This window comes from Centruroides vittatus, unplaced genomic scaffold, assembly GCF_030686945.1.
Source record: "Centruroides vittatus isolate TY-2023 unplaced genomic scaffold, ASM3068694v2 contig_460, whole genome shotgun sequence".
In the NCBI taxonomy this organism is placed as follows: Eukaryota; Metazoa; Arthropoda; class Arachnida; order Scorpiones; family Buthidae; genus Centruroides; species Centruroides vittatus.
In genome coordinates this window covers 2,925,366-2,941,645 of record NW_027122256.1, presented here as the reverse complement: position 1 = coordinate 2,941,645, position 16,280 = coordinate 2,925,366, and positions in this window count along the sequence as shown.

The window sequence follows — 16,280 nt, the reverse complement described above, 5'->3', positions numbered from 1 at the left end:
GATTTTTATATTTTTTGACTCAGGGGACCTTGAAACGTTGAAAAATAGTAAAAAATCAACTCTTTTCTGGATTTTTTATTCTTATATCGTAAACTCAGTGTAGGATTTTATATGATATATAATCTTATTTTTATGAATTACGCAATTTTTCTGTTTACAGTAGAGAGTCGTTTATCCGAATCAATTGCGGACTGGGGTTGTTCGGATAAGTGATTTGTCGGATGACCGATTATGTGCAAAAAATATTTTAACCTGTCCGATGTTGAAATTTTTCTCCGTTGCGTGTCGCTTCGTGTTGAATTTTCGTCGATTTTAAGCCTAACGAAAATTTTTATAATAATAATCGAGGCTATTGTATCGTTAAAAATTATTTCTTTATTTTGTACAAACAAAATAAATATATTGAAAAATATAAAAACATAAAAATTATACTTTAGAAGTAAATCTAATATCAAAAAAGTTCGATTTAGCACGACACAGTCCTACTGGAAAGCGTTCGGATAACCGGGGTTCGGATAAACGACTCTCTACTGTGTTTTAATCTGAACAGAATTATTTTAAATAAAATTAGAATAAAAGCCATATCAGTCATTATCACATTATTATAATAATAAAAAACAATTCTTAAAGATGGAATTTCAATGCCTTTTTTAATCAAGCATCGTCAATAGTGAAATAATTACAATTTTTCACAAATTATTTATTTTAATATAAACTTTTCAAAATTGCTAAAGAAAGAATCAAAATTATTAGTTTTAATTTTCTTGTTTCGAAAAAAAGAAAGTCAATTCTAAAAATATGTAAATCACTTTTATAAAATTATAATGAATTAATTTGTAAACTTGTTTAAATATATAAATATTTCTTGTTATTAGAGATGCAAAGAATTTCAAGAAACTTTAAAGTGCAATTTCTAAATTTTAAGAGTACTGATAAGAGGTCCTTTCAAACTGCCATTAGAAATGACAAATATGTTTCGAATTTTAAACTCTTCACATAAACTTCTAAGTGTTAAATAAATGGACCTGGCTTTTAGATAAGGCGAAAGAAGGAGAAAGCGAATAATTATGTTCATTAATTAACAAAATTGCTTCACACAGGAATACTTTAATACGCAGAAGTCTCTAGCTAGCAATTTTGCTGTTCTGAAAAAGTTATTGACACTAACTTCTCTTTTGCAAGAAAGTTACTTTCAACGATATTTTAAGTCTAACAAATGAGTAAAAATAAAAATTATACAATAGAAGAGATAAAAGAAGTTATTAATATAATTTCGTGCAGTCTTTACTTTCAAAATTTAAATAATATAGAAAAATTTCGTATGCTTATTATTCATTATATGCTAAAGTTGATTGGTAATGTAATACAGTACATTAAATTTCATGTTAACATTTAAAATACAAAGTTCAAATTTGAAATCTGTTATATCCTAATAATAATGCATACCTGGCCGTATCGTCATATATATGGAGACAGGAGGAGGGCTTTCAAAATTCTAAAGATTTCTTTAAATTGTGCCATGGTTGCACAGGAAATGTTCGTCGGTGGCAGAGTAGATAAAAATCACATGTTCGTGCCTGACTAATGGCCTGAACACATAAAATTTCCGTGTTTTCTTCGTGTGTGTAACACCAAAATAAAGGCTAGTTTTCCATAGAATGTATTCCCGGGAGGCACCCTCCAACCAAATATTGCGTTTCCTTATTCCATCAAGCCAATCTAATCTAGTTGAACATAAAATTACCCCCTCGTTACGTCATTGCAATTACTTATTATCTGCATCATGACGTTCTCATTCAATTTCATTCGATTCCAACACCTTTCTTTTTGTTTTCGCATTTTTGTTAATGAGTATGTTTTTGTAATAAAATCTTTCACGTTGAATAAGGACAAGCATTTAAACAAATAATTTTGTGTTAAAAGTAAATTAATCATTATTAAAATTTAAACTGTATGTTAAGTATAAATAAGCCACTCATAATACGTTTAAATCTATTCCCTATGTCACATTAAGAACAAAGTTTTTCACTTTAAAAACACTGAAATAGTCTTTAAACTATTACAATGTTTCAATAATTGGTTAAATTAATTCTTTAAATTCATTGTCAAAATGAAGTAAATAAAACTTCTACAATTAACGAAATAAAACAATTAATTCTCCTTCTTTTCTGTTCACATGTGGAGATTTTGGCTTTCTATTTTGTATGTCTGCCAATACTCGAAGAGTTGATCCCATTCCAGCAATAAAAAATTCTGGGAGATTGAGATTTGACGTGTTTTACTCTCAGAAGTAACAAAACCGCATTACATATTCATTGGTCTCTCTTAATATATAAGTCTAGAAGTTGAATAAATCTTGTTGAATAAATAAAGAACAGACTTCAATTTGAGTCCGAGAATTTAGAAATTTTTGCTAAATTTTCGGAGTTTCTTCAGCGAATTCGGGAAAGTTGGCTTTCCTATGTCAAGAACACCAAACAAAGACAGCAAAACGGCAATACACTTAAATGACACATAAAGCATTGCTAAAATTAAAGCCATGCCAGAGACAGCCAACATCAAAAATTCAGTAAACCGAGTTTTATTTATATAAAATATGATAATAATTTTCAATGGCAGGGGTGTTTTAAATTCATATTATATTTACTACTTATTTTATAATGATTAGCGATTTGGAAGTACCATTTCTATAAGTATAGAAGCAGAAGGGAAGATTGATTGCAGTTGTAAAGCTTTGCTACAAATATTTCTCATTTTTGTACACATATTAATAATATTTATTTGAAAACTGTTTATTACACGTAAAGAGACATATAGATTTATAATTATGCTTAAAATTATTACTTAGTTCTATATCTAAATTTTTTATCTTAAAAAATGATAACAATTTTATAATTTATATTCATATAAACCTCATTATTGAAAAAGTATAGTTAACTAAATAAGAGTGGAGCTGAAAGGTACTGTCAGTAAAACGTGTGAATTTTCTTTGAAGTTTATAAATTTTTCATGTCAAAGAATAGATTTAACGGTTCGGTTACTAATGAGATTTTACATTAAATATTCAAGAATCAAATGTCATATATGAAGTATATGAAAAAAAACAGCAAAACAAATTATCATTATTTAAAATAAAGTATTTTATCACAGATGTTTTTGGCTGAAAAATTAATAAATTAAGTACAAAAGTTTTAAAAGTTAACTATTATATTTAAATTAATTCTTTAGTGAATTGAAAAAATTTCTAAGTTTACAAGATGTAAAATATCTTATGTTGATATTTAAATAATTTGCTACATATAAGAAATAAGTATTATTTCATACATATGAAGTAAATTTACTAGGTATGAAAATATATAGTCTATAAAACTTTGAAATTCAATAATATTTATCAATTATGACTTTACAAATGCATACTTAAGAAATTCGGCTTAATATGTACTGTTTAAATATATATTTTTTAAATTTCATCATATATTACTCGCACGTTAATTTAGTTCAACGTCTATTAATTCGAAAATAACAAATGAAATTAATTGAATACGCTATACTGTAGTTTCTTCTCTGGAAAGTGCTTACCATAAAGTAAGTTGGCATTGCTTTAAGTACTGTAACAGCTGTGTGGAATGTCTTAACCTCTTGTAAAACATTTAATGCAAACTACAAATGACATATTCATAATATTTGATAGTTTCTTTAATATTTTCCCATTATGTTAATAATTTAGATTTTAAATATAATACACTGATATAACTTTTGATTTATTTTTGTAACCAGAAGAAAAAGAAAAACATTGTCACTCTCAGATATAAATGATAACATCAAAACATTATAATGAAATTTTATGCTGTGTGATTTCTATATAAAAATGTTAGTAAATTGTATATTCAAGACCTTTTTCAAAATTTTAAAAGTGGTTAAATGAAATATCGCGGCGAAATTCTTATATTATAATGATGATAAAATCGATATGACAAAAATTCTGTAAGATATTAATCTCTTGAAAATTTATGTTTTTAATTCCAAACATGAAATAGTTAATAAGCACAATACTAATTATAGCAACTTCTACTTCATATCACTCTATGTATAAAGCAAATTTCGTTTCGGTGACTAAATTGACATAGACTACCTGTCATAAAAGATAAAGGTATCTTTTATATCTTTTGTTGTCTGCTAAAAAGAATTTAAAACATTAATTTTTTAAAAGTAGAATCTTTAAAAGGAGAATATTTTACAGTGTATTAACTTGCGTAATAAGATTTTTTTTATTAAAATTACCTCTTCAATTGTGTATATTTTGAATTTTTGATTTTTCTTTCAGATCCGTACAGACGGATACTGATATAATTAATAAACTTAATATAAAATTCTTTTAGAAGTTACACAATTATATAGTTTATTATTACTACGATATTGCACATTTTTATAATTAATTTTACCTAATATTTAATAATATATTTTGAACAGCTTTTTCCTTTAAAATATAAAATAATTTTCAAAAGTTTATTTAAAATCTTTCATTCAATCTAATATTATAAATTAAAAATATACAGTACATTTTAAAAATGATATCATCAATCAAATACATTATGCAAGGTAACACTTTAAAGAATTTGTTTGCACGATATCATATTATTATTAACATAAGTCAATATTATATTATAAGCGGATATTAACCAAATGGTTACATTCAGAACTTTTCAACAATGCCTCGCACTGTCCTGATGGCGGTGAGAGGCATTATCACTCAGCAGAGAACTTTGAAGTACTATTATCCATCTCACAGTCCTGATCTCTCTCCTTCGGACTTTTCGACACCGTTAAAGATGCTTTAAGAAATCATTGACCTGTTTCAGACCATGTTGTCTAATAAGCGGTGCATATCTATCTTAACTCTAGCCTGGAAGTTTCTTTTCTATAGATAGATGAAGCAAGTGTGTTGAGAATCTAAGGAACTGTTGAAAATTGATGTAAAATTTAGTTTTGCAATAGAGTTTACAAGAACATTGCAGAAAATTTCAACTTGAGCCTCGTATTTATGATTTTTAAAAGAATCAGTGCAACGAAAACAATTAAAATGATTATTTTAAAATGAAATTATTATAAAATGCAACAAGAAAGTTTAAAAAAGAATTATGTGAAATCACTTTTAATTAAATTTCCTTTATTTTGCTCTAATGCATCTGAAAAATGTTCTGGCAGTTTTTTAACTATTATCTTTTGTTAAATAAATCTAATTATATGCAGCGTGCAGATTTGTTGACAATTACGTGGAGTACATTACCTTGGTTCTATTTTGAAGCACATTACAGAAATATTAGATCGAAATACGAAGTATTTCCTTACAGCAAATACACATGAATAGTTTTTTCATTCTAAATATTATGTGTCATCATTATTTCACTGGGGTTTTCTTTTTACTAGAAGTACAGAAGTAAAAGTTTAGAAAACTGCCAACACGAACAATATTAATTTGACGACCGTCAAATAAGTTGACATTTCATTATAATAGTTATATAATTTAATTAGTATTTGTGTGTATTTGTACAATTTTGTTATAAATCGTATCCATATTAATTAGTATTTGTATCTTCTTAGTTCGGTTTAATTATTATAAAGATATCAATGTAATTAATTGTATTATTTTCTATCAATTCTAATATTCATTGATATACAGAGCTTTAATTCATAACTTTTCTAACTTCTGAAAGTACGGAATTTAATGCTAATGAATTTCTAAATTAGAGATGTCTCTTTTCATTTAATATTAAGGGATAGGTTTATAAGTTACACAGAACATGTTTACCCAAAAACGAAAAGTTAAGAACTTAAAAACAAAAATTGAAATATGTAAGCATTGTATTGCTTGTTTTTTGCTAAGAAAATATAAAGATATTTTTTCTAAATGTCATTATCTCATTTTAAATGATGCTTTCATAACATTTAAACTGTAAACTAGCATTCATTCTTTACTGCGCGTAGGCAGAAACCTACTTAGCGAATAATGCTTGTTTACAAGTAAAAGAGATTTGCCGCTGCAAATAAGTGTAGGAAGAAGAATAAAAGATTATTAAATGTACGCATTTAACTTCTGTTAAATATTTAATAATTTGAAACTGTAATAAAATACATTTAAAGCTCTGTTACATTGGGCAAGTTTAGTAACCATTTGTCGACGAATTTACTCGCTGCTATTAAACTCGCTCAATGTAATTACTTCGACTAGTAAACTCGCTTGACGATTTATCCGAGGGATTGAAGACAGGGCTACTTTTGTCGTTATTCATTTGCAAGTTTACTCTTTGACTATGAAACTCTGTGTACATTAGCTCATAGAAGATTTACATCTATTGGCTGAAGTAGCTCATATGAGAATTTTGTCTGTTGCTTGTGAGACTTCGAGACGTAATGGAATAAAAAAACATAATGAAAATTTTCTGACAAATCTAATACATTAAATAATAATTATTAATTTAATGAATTTAATTGATTCTTTCGGAATTAAATATAAGTGTGATTTAGACTACCAAGTTAAAATTAGACTTGACAATATTTCATGTTATCAACATATAGGCTAATAATAAACAATGCTTTTAGCCCACGACTATAAATTGGTTTGATAAACCCTCCGATCGTTAAGTCCTATTTATTTAGGTTATCTAACTCTATCCAATTTATCAATATATGTTTAATATATTTTATTACTTTTTAGTATAGCCTTGAAAACGAAGCTAGTAAGAGGATTTACTATATAGCCTAGTTGGTACTCACTGTGTGTGTGTGTGTATATATAGGTATATATAAACTTGTTTACTCTTTTGCGAGTTTGCACGATGGCGAGTAGCTAGTAAACACGCCCTATGTAATTGACCCCTCACAGAATCAAATATTACAAATCTTTACCAATTTAACAATTTTTTTTTAGTACTGAAAATTAATTTATAAAATAAAACAAAATAGTATTAACTGACAAAAAATATAAATAATATGGACCTAAATATAACAACAAATATTTAAACTGCGTTTACTCTGTTTGTTTTATGTAGAATATTTGAAGAGCATTTAAAATCAAATTTAGTATATAAATAAAATTCAAAATTTATAGATTTACAGTCTACAAGTATAGTACATCAGATAAACTAAAATTGAACTTCTAAAAATGTTTGAAATTTATAGAATTTCTATCAAGTTAATTAATGACTACGTAATACCTATCTCCATAAATTACAATTCTAAAAAGTAAGCTTAGTATAAATTAGTTCTATGAATTTTCACAAAAGAACTAAATCCAATCACAAATCTCTCATTCTTTACATATAAATGTTACTATAAACATCTATTACGTGTTTTAGCTATTAAAATATCAACTATTAATTCCTTTTTTTTATCTACAGCTAGCGGAGATACTCGGAAAAATTTGATATTGAACCCTGAAATTAACATTGTAAAAATTTTTTAAAAAGACAATTTACATTCAAAAATAGTTTTTATTATAAATCAGAATGATATAATGTTTTAGTTTTAGGATAAGGTAATTTAATTTCGTCATTGCAAAAGGAATGATGGCTTAAATTTAAAAGTTGCTTGAAAACTTCATATATCTGGAAATATGGAGCTGAAAACTAACATGCCAGTTTACATAATAGAATCGCTCAACAAATGCTTACTCTCGGTGTTGGAAAAGTACTAATCGATTCGAAAAGCGGACTCATCCTGTGACATTACAAAAACTAGGTATCAGTTTGGAAATTTGATATAGAAATTATAATTAAAAATGAAATGATAATGAAAAATAATCTTTGAAAACCTCTACAAACATGCATCGCCTCTTAGAAAGTAAAAGAGACCTGGGGAAATACATGTTAAGGATCTATAGAAAATTAAATTAATGAAGGAAGTAAACGAAAAAATATGTATAGGTGCTCCTATTTCTCGGAGCCATTGCAGTGGCATCGCTTACTTGCTAGTTTTGAAGAGATATGTGACAAAAATAGTCGACCATAGTTCCCGACTAATGTTTTCGCACTTTATTTTTTATTTAAAATAACAGTATTAAAAGGCTTAGAATTTTTAAAAGGATTGTGGCTACATGCCTGTGTAAGCTAATGAGTTATTATTTATTTTGAACTTTTAACGCCAATTTATCAATTAATAAAACACTCCGAATGTTTAAACACTAATTAATTATACTAAATATTATATTATATTTACAAGATCACGCGACTGTCTGATCTGACCGATCTGTAACCGTCCATGGCTGTATCGTTTGCTCATTTCCGAACTGTAAGATATATAAGCCGATTGCAATCTTTATATTCGACTTTGGAGGAGTGACCCTCTCCTCCATATCGCTATATAATGAAGCCTTTGGCCCAGGGCAATTTGCTCCTTTTGTCGCTTCTTTGGACGTCCCTGGATACATATCCTATACTTGATCACAGTGTGATGTTTAGTAGTGCTCTAATACTACAGAATGCAATAATTTCATTGGTTAGATTTATAGGTCATCCTTGTAGACGGAGAACCTTTTTCCCTGGATAAAAGTAGCTGTTGACCTTCGCTTCAAAGAGAAGATGACTTTTGAAAAGTTTCTTGCATTTGCTCGTATCATCTTCAAATTCATAAAGAACAGACAAACAAACTTTTCTCTTTATATGACATGTAGTATATAAGATGTAGATTATTTTTGCCCATTTTCGTAATAATATCAAAATGTTAATGTTCTTATTCTTAATATAACATAATTTAATGCTTAACAATATATCATCACTTAAAGATCATTTTTATAGGACCTAATCGATCTTATAATAACTTTTGGCATCTAGCTTAAAACTATTTTCTATTTAAAGAAATTAATTTAATATTATTTCAAATTAAAAAACTATTTACTCTAAATTATTTCTATTGATTTTTATTTTTTATTTGTACCTATATGTTTTACCTATAAATTGTGTAATAATTTATAGCTAACACATTTATACATTTATATTAAAACACAATTTATATTACATAAATGATTATATAATTTACAAGAAAAACATATCTTAGAAAATCTAACAGCGAGTTGCTTAACTTTCCCGGTAACTTTTGGTCGCCTATCTGTTACGATATTTTATTAAAAAAAGAACTTTTTATATTTTTAATTATCATAAAATGGCAAAAAACTTAATTTTGAGAGTAGGGAAAATTGTAATGCTAATAAAGAGTAAAATCGTCATTGTCAGACCCTACTTGACATATGACTTTGGAGATCCCCTTTATCTCTCCACTCCTTCGATCTTTAATCACCAAAATTTAATAGCATCAATTCCCCTAATAATCAAACCTATCAGGCTTCAGAAATTTTCGACAAAAAGCACAGGCGTTATTAAGCTTCAAACATGGTGGACAATATCATGTACACACACACGCACACACATCCGTACATACAGAAAATTTCCCAAATTTTTTTTGCATTTATCGACGTTTCAAGGTCCCCTGAGTCAAAAAATGTAAAAATCTTGGGTGTCATTTTTTGACGCTAGCCGTACTTTTCCTCTGTTATGTATAACACCCGGAAAAGTAAAAAATAATTGTTTCGAAACGCGAAAGCGCTATCAGATTTTGATTTTATTAACCAATTACTCATTGTTAATTAGAAAAAGATAAAAGCATTGAAACGAAATTTTTATTTCATTTTAAATTTATTTATTTCAATATAAATGAAATTTTAAATTCTATCTTATTTAAAATTTTTATAATCATATAGCTTACATTAAATCTTGGAATATATTACTATTTCCTTGTCTACATTTTCTGTCGCTGAATATTAGATATTTCATCTTCATAGTAATTTATTCACATAAGAAGGATTTGATTGATATCAAGAACTCGTTTACATTCATTCATATCATAAATTGACTCAAAGATGCGAACAATTTTCCTTGCGCGATGTCTAACGCATTATTAGTCATACAAAAAGAATTATAGTTAATATATTTTCATTTTATTTTGTAGTAAATGAAGAAAACACGAATGAAAAAGTCTGCTACAGGAAATGTATATTTTCTTGAAACAATTCTCACACATTTCTTTATATACATTTATTTTTTACATTCCGCTATATTAGATAGGAAGTTATGTAAAGACAGATTTATCTAGCAGACACATCGATTAAAGCTTCATCTATAGACTCTTCTAAACATTTATTCTGTAAAAATAAATAATGTTTATTTAATTTAACAATTATAAAATAAATAAATAAATAAATAAATAAAGTACTTCATTGTATTGATTGTTTTTCTCTTTGCGTACAACTTTCTAATACTAAAAGATGACTTCACGTTTAAGCTTGACTGTTATGGAGCAATGTAATACAGGTTACACCAGTGGTTCTTAAACAGTGGAACACAGGTGATCCGCAAATCTGTCTCCAGTGTTCCACGAAATATTTTTTTAAGGTTTTATTACATCTTTATCCTAATGTACTACAATATATTATCATATACATAGATAATTTCATGTTTATATTTTATTTCAAGAATCGTAATGGGTTTTCCTAAACCGAGTTCTCGAGAACAAGCAACGAATTTAACTCGTTGAGTAACATTAAAATACTCCGATAAGCCAGATCACAAAATAACTTGGTTTCTATATGCAATTACTTAATGCGAGTAGAATTTCCATTGATTGAGAGAAATGCTAGTTCTTGATTCTCGAATTGGCTTGTTTGCTATGGTTCGAGCTCATAAGAACCACATGAGTTCTCGGTAACAACGAGAATTTTTAGTCTGTTTGTTACTTCTCAATTTTTACATTTGAATACTTCCATATTTAGGGATGAATCACTTTAGATTCATCTAGATTACACTTTAGTAATAACATTATTTTAAGATCGTCTGAATGGCCATAATGAGAAATTACTTGTATATCTAAAACTGTATAAATTCGAATAAAATTTTTAAATATCAACTCAAAACTAATTTAAAATAATAAATAATAATACAAAATAATATGAAAAAGTTAAGATCATCTAAAGAAATTTTTCATCAATAAATTTACAATTTCTTTTACATCATAAATTTAATATTTTTATAATTTCTTTTACATCATAATTTAATATTTTTATTGTAATATTTCAAAATTTCAAATATTAACGATATAAATTAAATTTTTATATTTCATTTATCACATTATTTATTTAACGTTAGAAATACACTTCGTATGCGTGATATAATTTTTTTAAACCAGCAAAAATATTAATTAGCTATTAAACTACAATTGATTATTAAATAATTTATATATTTTCCAAGCAGTTATAAATTACTTTTCTTCCCGTATTTTAAAAAAAGGTTTTCCTTCAATTATTTTGTTTTTACTGGTATATTTCATACACCAAATGATAAAACGCTATAATTTACGTGATAACTTACTATTCTATCTAATAGAAAATTCGGACTAAATTTCAAAATATTGTTTTATTTTTGGAAGCATCCTTTTTTTAAATCGTAATAAATTAAAGTACACAATTATTTTCAATTTAATCATTAATTTAATTTGTTTAAGTTAGACATTTTTAATAAGAATACTTTAATTGATATCCACGTATCAATTCCATTTTAATTTATTATATCAAAGTTTCAGTATATTAATAATATAACTTATAATTCAATAGCTAAGGTAATAAATGTCGTATAAGATATCTAAACAATAAAAAGTATCTTTAGGAATTTAATAACATTTAATAATATCTTTTTTTTCCAAATTATCGAGTAATTCGCGGAATGCAAGAATTTCTTAGATGTTATCCAAGAAATTCTTGATCCTCCTTTGTGTAAATGTTTTCTACCGAGTTTTTTTTTTTTATCTTTGCTTCGTTTTTGATGTGTGTATTCTATAAGCTGATTTTTACTTTCCAGGCTCAGTGCCGTCTTTAGGGCAGGGCCTACGGGGTCCTGGCCCAGGGTCCCCAGACCGTAGGGGGCCCCCTAATCCGAAAGTAATAAAGTTACAAATACAAAATAGGTTAACTGAAATAGTTTAATTAAACTTTGATTAAAAAGTTTCATTATAATTAAAAACTCAATGATTAATATATTAACTTAATTTTTAAAATAATAATTTTTGTTGTTCTTAGAATAAGAAAACTTAAAAAATTTTTGATACTTCTTATTCACCACACCTCGGCCGAAAACGGTAGGCCTACTTTCTTCCTGCTGCGTAGAAAGAAAATTCCACTTCCTGGCCAAGGGAAGTGAAAAATCATATATACTCCACAGGAAGAAACAAATAATTCATCCCTACGTCTGTAATATACTATGGTTTCTGTTTCCTTAAGGGGGCCCCATCTTGGTCCTGGCCCAGGGCCCCTTACGTTCTAAAGATGGCACTGTCCAGACTGTTATACTGTATATAGTAGAGTGAAAGTATGGCAATCGGTGAAAAAATGACCTCCATGATTTTTACATTTTATGACACAGAAGGCCTTGAAACGTCGAGAAATGAAAAAAAGAAAAAATCGGGGGATTTTTCTGCATGTATGAATGTTAGGTTCAGTGTGTATGGGGGCACGATTTTGTTCATCCTATTTGAAACTTAATAACTTCTTCTGTGCTTTTTGTCGAACACTTCTGAAATTTTGCAAAAAGTTTGCGTATTAGGGGATTGATACTATTAAATTTTGGTGATTAATTAAAGGTCGAGAAAGTGCGGAGATAAATGGGGTCGTGTGTATCTCCGGTATGGTCGAACTTAATAACGATTTTACTCGTTATTACAATTTAAAAGTTTTTTATTAAACTCCTCCCTACCCTCAAAATTAAAAGTTTTTTTGTCATTTTATAATAATTAAAAATATAAAAATCTTTGAAAATAAAATATGATAACAGATGGCGCAGCAAAAGTTGCCGGGAAAGTTAAGCAACTCTTTACTGTATTTTTCTTATTAAAATTGATATGTATTTTGTTAAGAGTTTAATAATAAGTAAAATAATAACAATGTAAAGCAAATCTTCATTAAACAGCGCTCTACAATTTACTTTTTTTAAAATTTTTCTTAATGATTTTAATTAATAATTAGAAATTTTTAAATACTAAAAAACATTCTATAAAATTTGTAGAAATAAAATATATATCCGTATTAGGGTTTGACTTTTTCAAATTACTAGTATTTTAAGCAAATTTTGGAACAGAATCATACTGTTGGAAAGATTTCGAGAAAATTAAATAACTCAAGTTATATCTAGAAATAATTTTAATCTATTTAGAATATTTTAAAATAGGAAAAACATAAAGAAAATATTATTTCATTAATATATTGTGTATTTATGTAATATATATTATGTAGATTATATTAATTCTATATATGTTTTTAATATATTAATTCTGTGTTCATTAAATTCGAAAGGATGCAAATATAGCATACCTGTACCTAACTAAAATCGACTTAATCTTTATTGTTTGATTCGTGGTTAAAACTTTGTCATTGCAACTGATGAGATATAAGTAATTCATCGAAGTTTGTAATTGGTGATGTCATTTCCGAAACGGTGACATATAGCTAGCGTGTTTCTACCTTGACCAATACATCTTTCGAGAATTAATCTTATTGACATAGGCCTATGACATTATTTGTATCTTGTGTCATCTTCGTTTATAATGTCATTTGCGTTTATTTCTCGTTTCTCTGACGTACTGCTCTTTCTATCTTTATTGTTGACTTTATACATGAATAGAGAACAACACAACAAAAACCTTTTTAAAGGATTGAAATATATTACGGTATTATCTTATCTATTTTTTCAGCTTTTTTATTTTATAAAATAACAATAGAAAATTTTAAAAAGAAACAAAAAATAAACATTTAAATAAAGTAATTATAAATTCAATAAAGCAAATCATCACTTAAAACATCGTCCATAGGTTATTGAGAATTACGACGTTAAGTGAAACGTCGTATAACGAGACCAATAGTACCATAGACTAAATGATATAAAGAAAAGTTTCATTCTTACGGCTCATAATAACATCAATAAAATTTTAAAGAATCCAGCAACGAGTTGCTTAAACTTTCCGGTAATTTTTGGAGGCTCCATCTGTTATTATATTTTATTATTTCTTTTATTTTTATATTTTTAATTATTATAAAATGGCAAAAAAAACTTTTAATTTTGACGGTAGGGATAGGTTTTATAAGAAATTATAAATGCTAATAACGAGTAAAGTCGTCATTAAGTTAGACTCTACTGGAGATACACATGACTCCATTTATCTCCGCACTTCCTCGACCTTTAATTAATCACCAAAATTTAATAGCAATCCCCTAATACGCAAACCTCCTTGAAAAATTTCAGAAATGTTCGATAAAAAGCAAGGAGTTATTAAGTCTCAAAGAGGGTGAACAAAATCAGTAAACAGTAAGAGGTTTCAGTAGAGGTGCGGCATTTTATTAATACAATAGCAAGTTAATAAAATTAATAGCAAATTAATACAATTGTAAGTGAACACTGGTCGTTGATTTGCGCCTCTCCAATGTGCTGACCATGAAGAGTTTTCCGGGTTTTTTTCACGTTAGTAACACCTAAATAGGAGCCACTTTCCCATAGAAAGTCCTACTGGGAGACATCTTCCCTCGTCAGATTGCTCATGTGTCGTGTAGCCGTAAACAAATAAACCAAAGCAAACTCGTCGCCAATCAGAGAAAAGCGACGTTAGTTGCAACTATGTATTGTATTACAAGAGATGTTTCTCAAGTACAGTTCATGCTATCAAAATACAGTGGCCGGACTTTGAAATTGCAATTGACACTTCGATCTATAATTTGAGATATAGAGATTTTGGGAAAAAATTATTTCAGAAAAACGTGGAAAATGTATTGAATTTATGCTGAAAATGCAGGGGGAAAATAAATTTTGAGATAAAAAAGTTTTCCAGATAGACAGGTTTCAACTGTAATTTAGATATAATTCAGAATTAAATATTCTGAATTGCACATGTATATCTAAAATACAGTTATATCTAAATTATTTGAACAGAGTTATAACGGTTCTCTTCTGAAGGAGATTATTACTATCGCTATCATCTAAACTCTAGTATAAATTCTTAATATAAAGAAGCGAGATATTCCATTTGATTTCATATTACTTCTCGTTTACTTTCTCAGATTCTGTTAAAATCGTTAAAGTAGTCAAAAAGTTCAAAAATCTCATTACTCAGTTGTGTATAAGTAGGTTTTGAATTCATGCTTTGATTGTGTACTCCAGTTTATTGATCAGAATATACAAATATGTAAAATATGCGATATTTTCGTTAGAAACTACAAACAAATATTCTTGTCTTTTTAATGAGTACGTTTATTTTAAAATCAACACAAATACAGCTGAATAAATAAAAATAAATACTATAAAAATCTCTTTATAAAAGATTTTTTATAGTGTTTAGTTCTTTACGGTATATTTATGGCAATTTATTTTCAAATCTCTTATCAAGAGATTTGAAAATAATGTGAAATTTTTTATTATAGTTTATCAATTAATTAATTTGTTTGTTATATAAATCATATATTTATATTTTTCTTCTAGCATTTTTTTAAAAAATTGACTTAAATATTTAATTTTAAAAATTGTAAAGACTTTTCTAATGCTATTTCATGTTTTATTAATAGAAACAAGCTCTGAATTCGTAAGCTGTATGCTTCTATTTTAGTGGTTATTTTTTATGTTCATTAAAAACTTAAAAATAGCTATTAAATTATTTTAATTAAAACGTATACGCTTATTCTAAATATTATTCGAATAAATATTTGAACTTTATAATATTTTAATGATTTTAATATAAAAAGTGAAGTTCCGAAACTATGTGTAAAATTCACAGAGCAATATTAATTATAATTATTTTGTATTATTCAAATCTAATAGAAAAATTCTATAAGTTTTCAATCATTTACTGACTTGTAACTTATGGATTCAACTAATGAATAATCAAAAAGTTCAATCATTTTTCTATGAAAAGTGGAAAAAGAAGAAACGTTAAAATATTTTAATAGGATGGGATCGATTGCATTTATAAGCTCCTTAAAGTAATTTTTTCTTTAAATTAAATTAATATTCCTTAAGTCTGTAATGTTTTCCCTTTTAATTACGGATATGGAAAATGGAAATTTTGAATTTTATTTAAACATACTTTAAATCATTTAATACATCTGTATTATATTCTATCATTCAAGCGCTAAATCTAGATTCATTTTAAATGAATAACTTATTAAAATTCATTTCTATATTTCTATATTAATTATTTTTCAA